This window comes from Dendropsophus ebraccatus, chromosome 15, assembly GCF_027789765.1.
Source record: "Dendropsophus ebraccatus isolate aDenEbr1 chromosome 15, aDenEbr1.pat, whole genome shotgun sequence".
Classification (NCBI taxonomy): domain Eukaryota; kingdom Metazoa; phylum Chordata; class Amphibia; order Anura; family Hylidae; genus Dendropsophus; species Dendropsophus ebraccatus.
Genome location: NC_091468.1, coordinates 12,288,497 through 12,302,402, shown reverse-complemented (window position 1 = coordinate 12,302,402; position 13,906 = coordinate 12,288,497). Strand labels below are relative to the sequence as shown.

Genomic DNA, 13,906 nt, shown 5'->3' with positions numbered 1-13,906 from the left:
TACATTAGGCTGGCACACCCTCTCTGTCCCTCCTCTTCCTCATCATTCAGAATGCTCCAGGCACATTGTCTGCTATTCCTCACCTGTGTCAGCCCGGCACATGGGCTGGATCGTTAGGGCACCTGTGCAATGTTCAGACAGGAGAAAATCATCCAGTGGCATTCCTAATGATGAAGAGGGTGGGGAGGAGGGACGGAGGGGTGGTGCAAAGTTAGGGCAAAGATACTCCTGTTGGGCATGGGGCTGCAAGTTAAAAAGTTGTTTTTTAGGACAATAGCTGCATCACCTGCCGAACGGACCCCAGGACAGATCTTGGATTAAAAGCAGCTATCTGACGGTACAAGTGGTTTGGGGGGGTCAAATTGTGGGTACAGAGTCACTTTAAAACAACTGGAGGGCCGCAGGTTCCTCATCCCAGGCCTAACACCTCAAGAATTCCAGTTTAACAAACCATCACATTTAGACGGCTGGGGACTAAGTACTGAATGATAAAAGCAAAGTATAAGGCCTTATACAATGTGTTCACTTTGGCTTAAAATCCAGAACAGTATTGTGGCCTACATACAGTAGGATGCCCTATCACAGACCAAGCTTTTATAGAAGCACAGAAAACTGTCCTTTGGGTGGAGAACGTCTTCCTATTAATAGCATCTGATAGAGATTGCTGTGATTTTATTAATGCTTACTCTGCATAAAAATATCTTCTGTATACCGCAATTTGTCATGTAATCCTGACCTATTTATTTATGGATTATGCCAAGTTGCTAAAATTCAACATACCTGACTCTAACCTGCTTCCAATGCCACTAGAGATCTCCATCCAGCCAAAGTGTTAAATAGGCCCCCCATGAATTCTCACAATTTTTACAAAACTGTGTATCTTAAAGCTCGAGCAAGGGCAGGAGGCACCAAAGGTAGAGAATGAATTTATTTATTCATGTATTTATTTAGGTAGTTTACAGCATTATGTATGAGTATAATGGATGTAATGCTGACTAGATCTGTTTACTATGTGTATTACTCATTATATAAAGGAATGGGCTGAGGGTCAAGAGGTGAGGGTCAAGAGGTGACAGAGGCCTTAGGCAGGATTAGAGTGAAAGGTTAGGTTAAATGCAAAGTAAGAGTCAAAAGTTACAGCAGCATAGAAAGTGCAGGTAAGGCTATAGCAAGCAAAGATAGCTAATATATTGGTATATTGGAGACTGCTTAGGAGGATATAAAGAGAAAGGAAAAGCACCCAGCTACTACGTATCACCACCACACCCGGGGTCCCAACAAGGTCAGATGTCATATACTCACTTTAGGTTATATATACCCATACACTGGGGAAGAGATGGCACAAGGATGCACTATGGGGAGAAGACAAGATGGCGGAGTCAGTGTGATGGACGATGTTCTGCTGGAGATCTTGTGTCTTGGCATCATGTGACACCTATCACCTACCTTGTACATTGTACGGACATGATCACATACTTCTTGGCAGCGGGATAAGGCATTGACTTCATCACAAACATTGTCCAGAAATGATTCAAGGGACATGAGAAAGAGATCAAGGTGGTGACTCGGCCTCAAAATTCCTCAAGCCAATTGATCATCTGTGCGAGGAGCTAGAAAAATAGGTCTGATCCATAGACCTACAAAATGACAAGATTCTGCTGCTGCTGACATCTTAGGACCCTTTTACACTGGTCAACAATTTTTTTAGAAAATTTTACTTCCTTAAGGGTGCCCTCACACATCGCTTTTGTTTGGCGTTTTTTAAACACCACAAAAAACACACACACACACAAAACTGGCAATGCAGCGCATTTTCTGGCGTTTTTTACTTTATGTGTGAAATCAGTGGCTGCAGCTGTGTCCCGACTGCAGCCGCTAATTCACTTTCTCCACCTTTGAAGAGGCAGAGCCTGGCACACTTGTAGCTCAGTTTGCCAGGCTCTGCTAAAGAAAAAAGACATTGGGGTGAGTATCAGTAGGACCCCCCTTCTCCCCCCAGCACTGCACCCATCCCAGCAAGGAAGGGAGGCACTTTACCGCAGAACACCCATCATTGAGACAGGTGTTCTGCACCTTACAGTAGGCAGCATCTTGGCAGATGCTACTTACAGTCTGGCACACAAGGGGTCACGTGAGGATGCATGGCATTACCACTTAACCCTTTGTGTGCCAGACAGAACAATGTGGCCCCCAGGGGTTTAAGCGAGGATGCATGCCATCCTCACTTAACCCCATAGGGGCCACATTGATGTCACAATGTACCAATCTCATCAAGAAAGGGGGTTAATTGCCCCCGTTTCTTGCTGGGGTGGGTGCAGTGCTGGTGGAAAGAAGGGGGGCCCTATTGCTACTCACCCTTATGTCTTCTTTCTTCAGCAGAAACCAGCACATTGACCTACAAGTGTGCCAAATATGGAGAAAGTGGATCAGCAGCTGCAGCCGGGACACTGCTCAAGCGTCATCTCTGCTAATCAGCGGCTGAAGCAGTGTCCCAGCTCAGCCGCTGATTGCAAAAAGACTGGGAGAAGACGGGAGGGTATGTTAACTCTACTGAACCTTTTTACTAAAAAAAAGAGACAGTGTAAAGGCAGCCCCCCAAAAATTTAGGTCATTATGATAAACCCATTTGAAGTGGAAATAGAATTTCTGATACATAGAAATTTTGAAAAACAAACAGACAGCGTGGTCATGTGACCCAGAGAACACAATAAGTGCTCTAAATAAAAAATGAAAATGTATATTGAACATACAGCAACCACAGAAGTCAATGCAATGCTATTTTATGGAAAAATCCCAGACAGACCCTTTAATTGTGTATTCTCCGCAAACGAAACAGAAAGTATCACGACTGTTCTCACACTGCCAAGACTTTTCAGCTATATCAGATCATTCTGTAGTAGTTTATAGCGGCCTAGATTTGAAATAAATTGCAGAATCTTTGCAGGCAGATTTTACAGCCTCTGCAGCAGCGTCCAGACATGCCTTGGTGTGCCTAGTCTGTAACTATTCCACTGAAGTTTTGCAAGTTCAATGAAATGCAAGGAACTCATGCCTTTGCTTACCTATAAATAACATAACAGCACATATATTATGGACTATACATGGGCAGCCTTATAATATGAAGAAAAAAAATCTTAAGAACGCTTACTTCTTATAATGAGCCCATGCAAAAGGGCTGCCGTTAGGCTGACGATTGATAAAACACTTCTTTGTTTGCATGATCGCATCTTTTGTGGGCCGATAAAGGGGTTATCCACCTCTACAAAAACATGTCCACTTACTTCCAGAGACAGCAACACTCTTGTCTCCGGTTTGGGTGCAGGTTTTGTAACTCAATTACATTGAAGTGAATGAAGCTTAATTGCAAACCACACCTGAGCTGGAGACATGAGTGGTGCTGTCTCTGGAAGAAAGTGGCCATGTTTTTGTAGCGCTGGAGAACCCCTTTAACTCATATCTATTGGCTGACATGACTCCCTGTATAAATGGCTGATGTGTTACCGACAATGATGACGTTAACCGATCGAGCCGTGCACAGTCTCTAATCATAGTGATTGCCTGCTCAGGTCTAGTGTCCTCTAGGCCTACGTGAGTCAAAGCTTTTTTGGTACAATTTAAGGTAATGGTTTGGCTTATCACTTTGTATATCAGTCGAGAAAGCAATTCCATTATACTAGAATCATCTCTGGAATGTCTAATGGTGGTTTTACACGGAACGATTTATCGTTCGAATTTGCACGACACCGATCGAATTCGAACGATAATCGTACGTGTAAACGCCGCGAAGGATCAAGCGACGAGCGAGAAATTTTGATCTTTCAACAAGTTCTCAAATCGTCGCTGATCGTTTGCAAAAAAAATCGCAGATCGTTCCCAGTAAACATTTTTTCAACTATTTCACCTATGTGTGAGATCGCAAAACGATCGCATGACGATTTTTCCGTACGATGTATCGTTCCGTCTAAACGCTGATCGTTATAAAAAAAACATTGTTCATTCAAAATCGTTAATCGTGCGATTGGGCCAATTATCGCTCCATTTAAAACCACCATAACAGGCAAACATAATAAAGAGGAGCAACTTTAATTTAAAAAAAAAAATTTCTTTGCTTTCTATATAGAAATATACAATCTACGTCAGGGATGGGGAACCTTCGGCCGAAGGTTCCCCATCTCTGCTCTATGTAAAGATGGGGGTGATAGTTATTTAGGGCTTCAGTTAACTAGCCTCAGCAGTGCTCTTTAGAGTAGCTAACACATTTTTATTCTTAGGTTTCAACATGAGAAGTTGTGAGGTTCACAGGTGCAACAATGGCATTGCAACAGGTTTATTTGCCGAGAGTAGGTTTTGCGGGTGGTCAGGCGCTGACGCCACGTTATTTGTAACGTGTTTGTCTCACATCCAGTCCTTCTAGAAGTGTCTGAATGCAAAGCGAAGCAAAGAAACTCAGCTGACCCTCTGTAACCCTCACCTCCCTAACACAGCATTATCTCATCATGCTTGCACACAGTACCTGATGCAGCTTGTCAGCACATCAGATGCGGGAGAAGAAAAGGAGAGATTTATCCAGGATGTGAATTGTCAACTCTCCTAAAAATCAGCTGGGTCCTGTTTAAAGAGAGAAAATGAGAGAAGAATCCATCACTAAAACCCCTTTGTAGCAAAAGTCTTTTCTGTAACCCGATGATGTAAAGTGATCTATTCTCTGCAAGTTATTACTGACCATTACAGATTTTGCATCCTTGTGTGATCCTGCAACGTGCTAGAACTTGGGCTAATATGGAGAAAATAAATAAGTAAAAATAAAAAAATAATAATAATAATAATACTATACACAGTGGTCCCTTGATTCTTAAACTGCTCTGAACGCAAACAGTTCATTTCTTAAACAATATTTTCAAGGAAACTTTGCATCAGATCTCAATCTCTTGCTCGGTTCTCAAACACTTTTTTGGCCCCCAGTCTTGAAGTACAGTAATACCTCAGTGTTCGAACGCATCTCAATTTAAACTGTTCGGTATTCGTACGGAAATTTACCCGAAAGTAATATTCAGAATTTGACCTTTGCTCAGTATTCAAACGTTTTTGCGAACCCGGATCATACGTGGTGAGTTTAGCACTGGTGTGGCTTCACATACAGTACAGTAGTAGTACAGGCAGTGCACCGCCATCTCCCATCCTGTACTGTATAAGACTGCTGGAGTGCATACACAGTACAGTAGTAGTAGTACAGTCAGTGCACCACCATCTCCCGTCCTGTACTATACTGTATAAGACTGCTGGAGTGCATATACAGTACAGTAGTAGTACAGTCAGTGCAGCACCGTTTCCCATCCTGTACTGTATAAGATTGCTGGAGTGCATACACAGTACAGTACTAGTACAAATAGTGCACCACCGTCTCCCATCCTGTACTGTATAAGATTACTGGAGTGCTTATACAGTACAGTAGTAGTACAGTCAGTGCACCACCATCTCTTATCCTGTACTGTATAATACTGCTGGAGTGCATATACAGTACAGTAGTAGTACAGTCAGTGCACCACCATCCCCCATCCTGTACTGTATAAGACTGCTGGAGTGCATATACAGTACAGTAGTAGTACAGTCAGTGCACCATCTCTTATCCTGTACTGTATAAGACTGCTGGAGTGCATATACAGTACAGTAGTAGTACAGTCAGTGCACCATCTCTTATCCTGTACTGTATACTGTATCTCCTTCCCATTACAAGAAATAAAGGCTCAGTACTGTACACACTGACACCACTTTTCTTAATGCAGAACTGCTAGAGATCGGCTGATCATCTTGTGTTAGGCATCTGCTACTGTTACGGAGAAAAGAAGGTGACCACTAGAGGGACAATGTAGTATTACACAGTGCCTATTCAAATACATGGGTGACCATGTTAATACCTGGTCCTCCAGATTAGGCTGCTCTTTACTGTGGCTAATATGGCTAATAGAGTGGCCAACCCTTTTATGTCATTCCTATACTATATGCACCCATTGGTGGCTTAGAGCAGTAAAGGCTACTATGAGAGAGTAAAGTTGCTTATATATTTGTAAATTTACTTACATATGCAAGCCATGCATACGCCTGTATATGAACTTTTCTGCATGTAAATAGGCCTGTCATGGTGAATCCACATTGCAAGCCACACATGCAGACTTTGCAGCAGATTTGCAATGGATTGCTATGGGCAATAAAGGACATTCTTGCTGTAAGACTGCTCGATAAATCTCCCCCATGGAGTTCTACTACTGTATGCCTATGCAGTGGCGCAGAGGAGAAAAGTAAGAATCTGCGTCTCCGAAATATTGGACTATTGACACTACCAGCTCTCCCTGACACCCCCTAATAAAGGTGCACCAAGCTACCCGTACTTGCTCAGAATTACAGCGCCCTGACAAGGGCGGCCGCTGCCCTGTACTACTGCACAGGCCCTACACTTATCCTCCGATAGCTCCCAACACGTTTCATCTTATCAGAATTATCAAGGGACATTAAGACGGCAATGTGTGGCACAATCGCCTCAGATCAATAATGTATGGAGCTCCATTATGGTATCGGTGTAGCCATAGGCATTTCCACCTTGTGTTGGAGCTCTATACGTGTTGTGTTTAGGCCTTTAACCATTTTATTGCATACTGATTCAACCTTACATTTCATTGTCTTCCAATACTAATTCTGTGATCATTGATTCTACGGTAGTATCTAAGTGGGGGCCTTGTGGCTGCGTCCTTCTGTGCTTATGCCATTCAGATCTGCAGCAGGCACGTCCAGCCATCATCTACGCAGGAGATCATGAGGGACTGTAGGTAGAGACTACAGCGCCACCTCCACTTCCCAGCCAAGCTGTCTGCAACCTCAAGCTGGATGAGGTGATCGCATCATCCCATCACACCAGTCAGCGCGCTCTGCACTGCATGGACTGCTGATCACATCTTTGTGGCCTATGTAGTGAGTACGGAGAGCAGGAATCCCTAAAGCTTCCATACTGATACTGATGTATGGAAGCACTGGAGGTCAACACACATTCACTGGGCAGGATGCCCCTGGGTGCCTGCGTACATGTGTACAGTGTGCCTATATACCTGTGTAGAGTGTGCCTGTGTACAGTGTGCCTATATACCTGTGTAGAGTGTGCCTGTGTACAGTGTGCCTATATACCTGTGTACAGTGTGCCTGTGTACAGTGTGCTTGTATAGTGTGCCTAGGTACCTGTGTAGTGTGCCTGCGTACCTGTGTAGTGTGCCTGGGTACCTGTGTAGTGTGCCTGGGTACCTGTGTAGTGTGCCTGCGTACCTGTGTAGTGTGCCTGGGTACCTGTGTACAGTGTGCATATATACCTTTGTACAGTGTGCCTGTGTACAGTGTGTCTGTGTAGTGTGCCTGGGTACCTTTGTACAGTGTGCCTATATACCTGTGTAGTGTACCTGTGTAGTGTACCTGTGTAGTGCGCCTGCGTACCTGTGTAGTGTGCCTGTGTACCTGTGTAGTGTACCTGCGTACCTGTGTAGTTTGCCTGCGTACCTGTGTAGTGTGCCTGTGTAGTGTACCTGCGTACCTGTGTAGTGTGCCTGCGTACCTGTGTAGTGTACCCACGTACCTGTGTAGTGTGCCTGCGTATCTGTGAAGTGTATCTGCGTACCTGTGTAGTGTGTAAGCATAGCTGTGTAGTGTGCCCGCGTACTTGTGTAGTGTACCCACGTTCCTGTGTAGTGTGCCCGCATACCTGTGTAGTGTGCCCGCGTACCTGTGTAGTGTGCCTGCGTACCCGTGTAGTGTGCCTGGGTGCCTGTGTAGTGTGTCTGGGTACCTGTGTAGTGTACCTGTGTAGTGTGCCAGCGTACCTGTGTAGTGTGCCCGCGTACCTGTGTAGTGTGCCCGCGTACCTGTGTAGTGTACCTGCGTACCTGTGTAGTGTGCCTGCGTACCTGTGTAATGTACCTGTGTAGTGTGCCTGCGTACCTGTGTAGTGTGCCTGCGTACCTGTGTAGTGTGCCTGGGTACCTGTGCAGTGTGCCTGCGTACCTGTGTAGTGTGCCTGCGTACCTGTGTAGTGTGCCTGCGTACCTGTGTAGTGTGCCTGCGTACCTGTGTAATGTACCAGTGTAGTGTGCCTGTGTACCTGTGTAGTGTGCCTGCGTACCTGTGTAGTGTGCCTGCGTACCTGTGTAGTGTGCCTGGGTACCTGTGTAGTGTGCCTGTGTACCTGTGTAGTGTGCCTGCGTACCTGTGTAATGTACCGGTGTAGTGTGCCTGGGTACCTGTGCAGTGTGCCTGCGTACCTGTGTAGTGTGCCTGCGTACCTGTGTAGTGTGCCTGCGTACCTGTGTAGTGTGCCTGCGTACCTGTGTAGTGTGCCTGTGTAGTGTACCTGCGTACCTGTGTAGTGTGCCTTCGTACTTGTGTAGTGTACCCACGTACCTGTGTAGTGTACCTGCGTACCTGTGTAGTGTGCCTGCGTACCTGTGTAATGTACCTGTGTAGTGTGCCTGCGTACCTGTGTAGTGTGCCTGCGTACCTGTGTAGTGTGCCTGCGTACCTGTGTAGTGTGCCTGGGTACCTGTGCAGTGTGCCTGCGTACCTGTGTAGTGTGCCTGCGTACCTGTGTAGTGTGCCTGCGTACCTGTGTAGTGTGCCTGCGTACCTGTGTAATGTACCAGTGTAGTGTGCCTGTGTACCTGTGTAGTGTGCCTGCGTACCTGTGTAGTGTGCCTGCGTACCTGTGTAGTGTGCCTGGGTACCTGTGTAGTGTGCCTGCGTACCTGTGTAGTGTGCCTGCGTACCTGTGTAATGTACCGGTGTAGTGTGCCTGGGTACCTGTGCAGTGTGCCTGCGTACCTGTGTAGTGTGCCTGCGTACCTGTGTAGTGTGCCTGCGTACCTGTGTAGTGTGCCTGCGTACCTGTGTAGTGTGCCTGTGTAGTGTACCTGCGTACCTGTGTAGTGTGCCTTCGTACTTGTGTAGTGTACCCACGTACCTGTGTAGTGTACCTGCGTACCTGTGTAGTGTGCCTGGGTACCTGTGTAGTGTGCCTGGGTACATGTGTAGTGTGCCTGCGTACCTGTGTAGTGTGCCTGCGTACCTGTGTAGTGTGCCTGCGTACCTGTGTAGTGTACCTGTTTAGTGTGCCTGCTTACCTGTGCAGTGTGCCTGGGTACATGTGTAGTGTACCTGTGTAGTGTGCCTGCGTACCTGTGTAGTGTGCCTGCGTACCTGTGTAGTGTACCTGTGTAGCGTACCTGCGTAGTGTGCCTGCGTACCTGTATAGTGTGCCTGCGTACCTGTGTAGTGTGCCTGTGTAGGGTGCCTGCATACCTGTGTAGTGTACCTGTGTAGTATACCTGCGTACCTGTGTAGTGTGCCTGCATACCTGTGTAGTGTGCCTGTGTAGTGTGCCTGCATACCTGTGTAGTGTGCCTGCATACCTGTGTAGTGTACCTGCGTAGTGTCTGCGTACCTGTGTAGTGTGTCTGCGTACCTGTGTAGTGTGACTGCGTAACTGTGTAGTGTGCCTGCGTACCTGTGTAGCGTACCTGTGTAGTCTGCCTGTGTACCTGTGTAGTGTGCCTGCGTACCTGTGTAGTGTGCCTGCGTACCTGCGTAGTGTGTCTGCGTACCTGTGTAGTGTGTATGCGTACCTGTGTAGTGTGACTGCGTACCTGTGTAGTGTGCCTGTGTACCTGTGTAGCGTACCTGTGTAGTGTGCCTGCGTACCTGTGTAGTGTGCCTGCGTACCTGTGTAGCGTACCTGTGTAGTCTGCCTGTGTAGTGTGACTGCGTAACTGTGTAGTGTGCCTGCGTACCTGTGTAGTGTACCTGTGTAGTCTGCCTGTGTACCTGTGTAGTGTGCCTGCGTACCCGTGTAGTGTACCTGTGTAGTGTACCTGTGTAGTGTGCCTGCGTACCTGTGTAGCGTACCTGTGTAGTGTGCCTGCGTACCTGTGTAGTGTGCCTGCGTACCTTCTTAGGGTGCCTTCACACGTACCATATCGCTGCGTTTTTGAAAATCAAAACTCGCATGTAAAAATCGCACCAAAAACGCAGCGATACGGTACGTGTGAAGCTACCCTTAGGCTGGGTTCACACTGCGTTTTTGCAATCCATTTTTTTCATCCGTTTTTTTGCAAAAAAACGGATGAAAAAAGGATGACAAAGACGGATGCATTTGTGTGCATCCGTTTTGATTCGTTTTTCCATTGACTTCAATAAAAAAAAAAAAACAGATCAAAACGGATCTGTTTTATTTAACCGACACAAAAGTAGTGTCGGCTACGTTTTTGTGTCCGTCAAAAAAAACTGATCCGTTTTTTTTTACAATGGGAGTCAATGGAAAAACAGATCAAAACGGATGCACACAAATGCATCCGTTTTTTTTTTTTTTAAAACGGATAAATAAAACGGATTGCAAAAACGCAGTGTGAACCCAGCCTCACTGACACCACTGTGTATATGTGCAGCCAACACGACATCATTACTGCAACCTTTGTAGGATCCAAACTCAGCACAAGTCCTCAGGATTCCCCCACCCGCTGCCCTATAGCTGTCCTAAGACTACACCCTCCATCATTTCAGTACATGGGAGTTGTAGTTTTCCATCAGCCGCAGGATGGGGATATACATGGAGTAGTCATCCCATAATAATATTACACTGCACTAATCATCCTCCAGACGGTATAATACCACATTCTTGTATTCTAATATATATGAATAAGTGCTGGGTATAACTGTATATGAGCAAGCTGTATATCCTGTATTATTACCCATAATCCTCCACTGTTCTCTTTTGCGTCCAGCCTTACCACCTTTCCTGATAGACAAATTTGATTGGTTGAGAGGTTGCTCGAGGGCGTGTCCTCACCTGAAGTGGTCTCTAATGAGATTACATGATTTATTGTGGGCGGGGCCTCCTGCTTCGCACCGCGACAACTTTACTTTAAACAGTCAGAGCTCTGACTGGCAGCTGTTAGTGTGTGGACGGACCTCCTTGTGGTATTAGTAAAAAGCGCTTCCTGTCAGGGGAGTCATCTGATTGGCTGGTTGTTACTGTGGGCGGGCATTCTCACGGAGTGGCGTTGGTCAGAATAAGTTTTGATTGGTCGGCTGCTATGTCTGTGGGCGCGTCTCGTGCCTGACTAAGAGCTTCTCCAGAGACTTCTCTCAGGGAATTCATCTGATTGGCTGGAGGATGCTGTGGGCGGGCTTTCTCACGACTTTACTGCAGCATGTAAATCTGAGCACAGCTAATCTCTGAGGCTGTGGGCGTGTCTCAATGCCTGACTGCGCTTCTCCAAAGAATTAATGCTATTGGCTGGATTTTGCTATGTGGGCGGGGCGTCTGTGATCACTGACCAGAAACCCTCCCAGCAACATCTTACAACGGCTTTGATTGGCCGATATACGGGCGCGAAATATCGTGTGAGGTAAGCAGCAGACACGCCCCTCAAGGCTTGACAAAGACCCTGCTGGGTCGAAACGTTGCTATGGTGTATGTTGCTTGAATAAACTACTACCACTTTTTCACTATTGGATGCTGTCGGATCAATCCTTCCTTGATGTATCATGGTCTTTATCTGGGATTGAAGACCCTCTGGCGTGCGTCCGTCTTCTACAATACTAGAGGCATTTTCTACGAATCCAGGTGCTGTTGGACTCTTTGCTGTATGATATGTCGAATCCCTTACACACATTTGTCATTTGAATTCCACAATTACAAACAGTAAGTCTAACAGGCGCCAGTGCATATGTGAATACCATGGCCCATTCATTTAAATGGGCTGCATAGAATTTAAAGGGGTTTTCATCAAGAGCGAAAAAATGAAATGCTAGCTGTTCTTACTCACCAAGTCCGCCTGAGTACTTTGAGACATATCCTGTCTTTCTAGCTGCTGTTGTTCCTGAGTTTCTAAAAGACTATCTATAACCAAGATAGGAAAGTACAATTCCCATCATGCATCTCCCTGATTGGTCCTATTGCACAGTAAACACAGGACAGTTTTTTTCACAGATTTTGCATCACATCACCTAGTGCTGAGCAAAAAAAAAAAAATCTCGATTTTTAAGATTTTTTGGACGATTCTCGATTTAAATCTCAATTTTTTTATTTTTTGCTATATAAACAGATACTTTTTTTAATGATGTTTGAGACAACTGTATTGCTTCCCAGTGTAACAGTGCCCCCCCTGTGACTAGGGCAGACTGGGGGTGACTGAGGGGGACTGAGAGGGACTGGGGCAGACTGAGGGGGACTGAGATTTGGGGTGACAGAGGGGGAGCTGGGAGTGACAGAGGGGGACTGGGGGTGACAGAAGGGGACTGGGGGTGACAGAAGGGGACTGGAGGTGACAGAGGGGGACTGGGGGTGACAGAGGGGGACTGGGGGTGACAGAAGGGGACTGGAGGTGACAGAGGGGGACTGGGGGTGACAGAAGGGGACTGGGGGTGACAGAGGGGGACTGGGGGTGACAGAAGGGGACTGGGGGTGACAGAGGGGGACTGGGGGTGACAGAAGGGGACTAGGGGTGACAGAGGGGGACTGGGGGTGACAGAAGGGGACTTGGGCAGGAGTGCACATAGCCCTCCTCCTCTCACTCTGGCACACAGGTTCCCCTCCCGGCCACACCTGCAGGTCCCCAGTCTCTGGAGGAGACAGCAGGGGCTGCAGGATAGGGTGATTACTGGAGCTGTACAGCGGGATCCAATCCCACTGTACAGCTCCAGGACCGGCAGCAATCACCCTGCAGTTCCTGCTGTCTCCTCCAGAGATGGGGAGCGGGACTCTGTGTGTAAGGGGCGGGGCACATCAGCAGCTTCTGGAGGCTGCCCGCACCACATCTCTCGGGACTGCCCGCCCGCCAGCCGCACTCCGCCCCTCTCCGGACTGTTTGGCCAACCGCCCACACCACCCCTCTCTGGACTGCCCACCCCATGCTGTACCGCGCCACTCGCTCGCTCGCCCGCCCGCCTCACACTGTACTGCGCCGTCCGCCCGCAATGATTTTTTGTTAAAATTTTCACAGAAAATCAAATCAATTGTAAAATTCTGGGCATATTAATTTGATTAATCGCCCAGCCCTAACATCACCCCAATATGTGTTCAATACTAGCTGATGATGTAGCAGAGCTGAAACGTGCATGGTGTAGCTATGTGCTGCATAACGGGCATCTGTTTACTAGGGGTGGAAGGGTGCAGTGTAGGTTTAGATCTCTGCTTGCTGACCGTGAATGAAAACATTCTAGTTGCATCAGGTACATATGCCTGCATTCACTGACAGCAACCAGAGATAGAACCAATGGCAGATTTTGGGGATAAGGATCAGACTGCCATTAGCTTTGAGGTCCCCATACACCTTAGACTTTAATAGCCTGAACCAGCTGCTCGCCTTCGGGTTCATCCTTCAGTCATTGAAAGTGTATGGGGACCTTTAGTTCTTTTGGGAGATAAGGTGAGTTCAGATCAGTGGCACACGGACAACTTCACACCTACCGAATCGCAGCGTAAATCTCGGTTCGATCGACGGCTGCGTGTATGTAATTCTGCCGGCCCCTTAACCCCTTCAGCTTCCCCCCTGCTGTGTCTGTATATACAGTTGTGAGCCAAAGGGGTTAAGGGGCCGGCAGAATTACATACACACAGCGGTTGTTCAGAGTATGTAGTGACAGGGAACTGCCAGGACCTGACAGACTCGCAGCGAGATGTACGCTGCGAGTCGGTAGGTGTGAGGCTACCCTAAAAGGGTTATCGAGCCCTACAAAAACATGGCTGCTTTCTTCCAGAGACAGCACCTCTCTTGTTTCCAGTTTGGGTGGGGTTTGTAAATTAGTTCCATTGAAGTGAACGGAGCCTAATTTCAAACCGCACCTGACCAGGAGACAAGTCGTATTGTCTTTGAAAGAA

At 47.0% G+C, this 13,906-nt stretch overlaps 1 long non-coding RNA gene across 1 annotated transcript; it reads right to left on the bottom strand.

Moving 5' to 3' along the window:
- Positions 1–2,798: 2,798 nt before the first annotated feature.
- On the bottom strand, positions 2,799–11,267 carry LOC138774334 (uncharacterized). Its single transcript, XR_011360290.1, has 3 exons — positions 10,871–11,267; positions 4,514–4,608; positions 2,799–3,062 (listed from the first exon to the last, which is right to left on the bottom strand). It is a non-coding gene; the product is annotated as an uncharacterized lncRNA (long non-coding RNA).
- Between the last annotated feature and the right edge of the window lie 2,639 nt (positions 11,268–13,906).